The sequence below is a fragment of the Atta cephalotes genome (genome assembly GCF_000143395.1).
Source record: "Atta cephalotes unplaced genomic scaffold scaffold00002, whole genome shotgun sequence".
Taxonomy (NCBI): domain Eukaryota; kingdom Metazoa; phylum Arthropoda; class Insecta; order Hymenoptera; family Formicidae; genus Atta; species Atta cephalotes.
In genome coordinates this window covers 10,781,782-10,788,032 of record NW_012130066.1, presented here as the reverse complement: position 1 = coordinate 10,788,032, position 6,251 = coordinate 10,781,782, and positions in this window count along the sequence as shown.

The following is a 6,251-nucleotide window of genomic DNA, read 5'->3' as shown; positions in this document are numbered from 1 at the left end:
ATTTTTATTAAAATTCCTCGCAAAACTCATTAGATTTATTCGCGTCGCATGCTCTAATATGTTCCAATATGTTCCTGCAATAGCACTTACTTCAACGAATTCGTTGCGATGCGAATAAATCTAATGAGTTTTGCGAGGAATTTTGATAGAGTGAAAAAAGAATGAAAAGAAAAAGAAATTTAGGTGGTAACCGTAGCAACGCTATGTAACTTATTTATTTCACGCACTCCATTTTGGCCTACATCAAAGATGCTGACAGAGAGTTGCGCTACTGTATACTGTGGTAATAGTGTACCCCTCCCATTAATCCAGAATAGAATAAATCATGTTAAAACGCAACAGTTTACGAGATATTTAATTGTTTACGATTTTTCATACGTGTTATAGTATACCCCTCCTTCATAAACTCGAGTAGCAAGAATAGTTCAATATAAATACAATTTTATCGGAAAAAAATTATAAACCAGCATTTTTTTTCATCAAAGGCCATCAGAAATGTTTGAGACTCGAGACTTGTGAAATGTGTGAAAAAAAAATCAAAGTTGTAAAAAGCATGCTTATAAAACGAAAAATATTGATTGCATGAAAAAAAATCGATTAAAAATGTAATCGATAAAAAATGTAAATATTCGAAATAACTACAAAATGAGACATGGAACATTAAAATCGATCTATTAATTCAGTAGAAAAAAAACATCAAAAAAGGTCTTTTCTTCACTCGCTCTCTGTTCATTGAGAACATTTAAATGCAAAGCTTCAAAATTCTCGTAAAATGGAGCCCTCGTAAAGACGAATAAATCTAGCCTTGAACAAGCCTGAAATATTCATTAGTTTTTGCAAAAAGCCATTTGTTCACTAAAAATTTGTCTGCGAAAAACTTAATTTCTTCATTTTTGAGCAGTCGCATAGCAATTTAGGAATCATTTTTCTTCTTCAAGAATTGCATTATCACTTACATTTAATAACAAAACGATTTTTCGCAGTTAAACTTTATTATAAAATGACTTTAAAAAGTAAGTGTCTTTTTCCGTAAAAAATGGAAATAATTCCGTTAAGATGCATCATATTAATTAGCCGTGTGAAGTATTCGACATCTGACATTTATTTACGAATTTAAAAAAAACATTACCCTCCGATTATTAGGAGCCGAGATAACAATTTTTTTTCAAAAAATCACTGTAGTTCTAATTTTTAAGATTAAGAGTTCCGTCTGGCAGCAATTCTGGTACGAAGAAAAAATTGATTGATTTGCTGTTAAAAAATTTCGAATTGTAGTGATGAAGTTTTTATTAAAAAAAATTTTTTGTATCTTGAATTTTTATTTTTTTGATTTGTTACTAAAAAATCACGTTTGAATATGGAATGCATGTCTGATTAACAAATTTAAGTCACATTAGCTGTTTCTTTATTTAACATTTGGTTAAGCTATTTGTTTATATCTCGTCGAGCTATCTCAGATTAAAAAAAAATTAGGTTGCCACGTCAATTTATTGCGGAGAAAATGTAAATTTAGCAAATTTTAAGGGATGAAATCAAATACGCGCCGAGCGGCCTGATCTTCCCCTCGACTGCGCGCCGGCTTCTCTCACTCCGTCCAGCGCTGTCTCGCTCGCGTTCTTCAACTTTCCAATAATTTTAAACAAATTTTTTCGGCAGCAAAAAAATTCGAGAATTTTTCAACAAATTCAAATTCTTCCTTGATAAATTGGTGGATAAAGACGGAACTCTTAATCTTAAAAATTAGAGCCACAGTGATTTTTTGAAAAAAAATTGTTATCTCGGCTCCTAATAATCGGAGGATAATCTATTTTTTTAATTCGTAGAAAAATGTCAGATATCGAATGCTTCACACGGCTATTTGATATGATGCATATTAACGGAATTATTTCTATTTTTTTATACAGAAAAAGATACCCACTTTTTAAAGTCATTTTATAATAGTTTAATTGCAAAAAATCGTTTTGTTATTAAGTATAGTACAATTCTTGAAAAAGAAAAATCACCCATAAATTGCTATGCGACTATTCAAAGATGAAGAAAGTTTTAAGTTTTCTGCAGACAGGTTTTTAGAACAAGTGGCTTTTTGCAAAAACTAATGAACTTTGAAAAACTAATGATTTCAGGCTTGTTTTATATGTAAAAGCATATATTTTACTCGTTTCAACAGCTGTGTTGTTTCTGCTCGAATATAGGCTCATTTTACTGATTGTCAAGGAAAGAAAGGACAATTTTCATCGATTTTTACAAGTATTTTAAAATGATCTCGTCATTTCGTTTCATCCAAATTGTCTTTATTTAAAAATGGCATGCAATATAAATTAAAGTTCATTCCTCGCTTCTGACGTCACGATTCCAACATGGTCGCCGCGAATAATCAGGAACCTTAACAGCTTTATTTTAACAGCTTTATTTTAAAGGAAAAAAGTAATGTCATAAAATAAAATAGCATAAAATAAAATAGAAACTGAATTCTATATTTTTTGTTGATTTTTGATTCTTCAAAATATCTTCTTTTAGACTTCAGAACAGCAGCACATACGTTAGGCATTCTTTCTATTAACTTTTTTAAAGCAGATTTTGATTGATTGATCGCATTTCCGCACGTTTTTATGTATCTCCTCTCATAATAGTTCAATGGGTTCAGGGTGACTGAGAGATCCAATTCATGAATTTTAATTCTTTTTGCTTTTCTTTGTTTGTAATGTATTTCTTACATAATTTTGATGTGTGCTTAGAATCGTTAATCTACGAAAACAAAACCACGATTCACTATTTTCTTTCCACATGGAAAAGCATGACGTAAAATATGATAATATTGCATTATATATATCCAGAATTCCCTCAATTTTTAGGATATCTTCGACTTTATCTTCAGCAAAACAGCCCTAAACCATGACAAATCTGGCACCATGCTTTACTATTAGTATTAAACACGAATTCATTATGCATACACCAACCTGGCGACAAACGTACTGCCTGCATTTTCGTTCAAAAATATCAAACTTCGACTCGTCCGAGAACAATACAATATTTTATATAATTTACTGAAAATCTTTATGTTCTTTAGCCCATTGCAACCTTTTTACTTTATTTTATTTTCATAGTTTTTTGGCAGCTATGCATCTTTTTAACCCGTAATCGCGAAGGCAGCATTTGACAGCCGTCAAAAGCACTGGCCTCTGTTTGGTAGAATTCAGTTCTTCACGAATTCCGGCGCAGTTCGAGTCCTAACGCTCACTTTGTACGCAGATGAACTTGTCTTCATTCTGTGATGTGACCCTACGTCAGATGGATGGCGGCTTCTGTTTGACTCGGTTTGCTTTCTCTTCAACGCATTCATAACTGCTTAAGTTAAGTTATATAAGTTTGGGAAATCTTGATCTTAAATGCTATTTTCCGCGTAGAATAGTCTTCTCTATGTAACGCTACAGTGACAACATGTGTGTTTATACCTAAAGCTTCCGACTCAAACTTTTACACTAAAAAAATAGAAAAAATAATTGCAGCTTTCTTTACAGTGTCATAACATATATTTTTCAGAAACATAAAATCCACTAGCATCTGGTTATAGTACAGCAGTTATGATTTATAAATGAGACTCACCTCAGAACAGGAAAAAAAACAAATAAGCAAAGCTATTAACACATTTGCAGAACTCACAATAATAACACTAGAACACAATTTCGAAGTAAGTCTTATAGTGTGAATATTTATCATGAAACAAATGCATGGCGCTATAATATGATCTGTGTTGATGTTTTATGCTTATGTGCGGATATTGTTATTTTTTCTTCAAGTTTGTATATTTATGGGAAATGAACTTAAACTTTTGACCGGTATTGTAATTGATGAGGATCCTAACCGAGCATCGAAATGTTTAATTAACTGTTATATACAACAAATTTCGCAACAACATCCATTGGTTCTCAAAAGCTTTTTATTTTTATTTGACACAATAATAAAGATACATAAGAATAAATTTACATTAATAAATATATAATATATAGTTTATAAAAAATGACAATGTATAACAAACTATGTAATAAAATCATAAAATTAAATGTGATTATTTCATATCAAATATCAATATATATAGGATCTTTCAAAAGGACGCTCGATTTTTAAATGTAAATAAAAGAAGTTGTGTATGAGATATCCACTCAATTTTTTTTTTTATTTGAAAGAATATTTTATGGCATTAAATATGGAATATAACGTCGCTCAAATGTCCGCCGCGACTTCGCTTGGTGACACGTATTCGGGCGGTCCAATTTTCAATGACTTTCTCGCATAAATCTGGCTGAATTTGCTGGATAACGTTTGTTATGTTGACTTTGAGAGCATCAATTGTTTGCAGTTTATTCGTATAGATCTGTGATTTAAGATAGCCCCAAAGAAAGAAGTCTAAAGGCGTTAAATCGCACGATCTCGGTGGTCAATTCACGTCGCCGCCGCGCGAGATAACTATGCTCTCAAATCGCTCGTGCAGAATGTCCATCGTGGCATGCGGTGTGTGGCACGTAGCGGCATTCTGTTGGAATCACATGGTATCCATATCATCCATTTTAGGCTACAAGAAGTTGCTTAGCTCGATCTGTAGCACTCGTCGTTGACGGTTATGGCAACGCCTGCTTCGTTTTGAAAGAAGTTCGGATGATTCTGCCAGATCAAAATCCGCACCAAACAGTGACTTTCTTAGGATGCATTTGGAGCTGGTATCTCGCGTGGATTGGTATCGTCCTAAATTCGACAATTTTGCTTGTTCACGTATCCATCCAAAAATGGGCCTCATCGCTAAAGATGATTTGTTTGGCGAAATTTGGGTTAACTTCCAACTGCTCCAGAATCCAATCAGCGAACACACGGCGTTGTCTATGGTCGTTTACCTTAAGTTCCTGGGTCAGTTGAATTTTATAGGGATGCAGACCCAAGTCCCGACGCAAAATTTGCCAAGAAGTCGCAGAAAGCAAGTTCTTGTGAACGACGAGAAATTGACCGCCTCGGGTTTTCCCGTACACTCTCACGCACAGCAGCGATGTTTTTAACAGACCTTGCGTTTCGGCGACGTACTGGTGTTGGCTGATTATTTATCGAACTGGTTGATTCGAATTTGGCCACCAAACGTCGAATAGTCGACTCGGCAGGATGGTTGTGGCGAGGAAAAAATCACGTAATGCGCGGAACGTTTCTCAAATAGAGCACTGATTTTGATAATAAAAATTTTATGATTTGCACACGTTGCTCAACACTATGACCTTCCATGGTGATTTGCCATACACTACTAAACAATTCACAACAAATTTGACAGATATCACTTTAACAACATGGCTACTATGATCTAACAAATTTCGAGCGTCCCTATTGAAAGATCCTATATAAATATTTTGTATCAAATCAAATATAATTTTGATAAATCTCGTTACTTTGTATTTAATTATAGTATTAAATCTGTATACACATATAGTGTATTTGATTTAAATGTTAAAATGTAAATATATCTAACCAGTAGAGATGTAAAACAAATTTTTTCTAAAAAAAATTATTTTATTTTATAAAATTTATACAATGATCATATGTAAATTTAAAATCATTCATTTTTTTAAATTATTTCAAAATTAGTAATTTTTAAAATATTTATTTTAATATTATTATATTTTTAAGGCTCCTGAGTAATCGCCGCGGCCATATTAAATCATGACGTTATAGACAAGAAATAACACGTAAAATTGTGTTACGTGCCATTTATAAATAAAGATTATTTGAATAAAACAAAATGATGAGATCACTTTAAAACAATTGTAAAAATAGATGAAGCTGTCCTTATTCATCCTGGCAAAATATAATCATAAAAACAGATAAAAGGCATGTTATGTGCTTTTATTCGATGCGCATGCATTGTCTATTTTCACTTATACGTGCCTTCCATCACTTTTTACAATTATTTTAAAACGATCTTATCATTTCGTTTTACTCAAATTGTTTTTATTTACAAATGATAATATAAATTAACATATTGTTTTTTGCTTCTGTGATATCACATTTCAGGCTATAGTAATTATAATTCAGGAGCTTTAATAACACGTAAAAAGGTCAAATTTTAATTATTCATTTTTATGATACATTATTATTTATTCTTCTAATAAGATTACATATTATCACACTATTTGTTATATTCAAATTATATTCAAATTATTTATTTTAAACTAGACAAATATATCATTTTATTTGAAATAGGTATAATTTATTTTGTA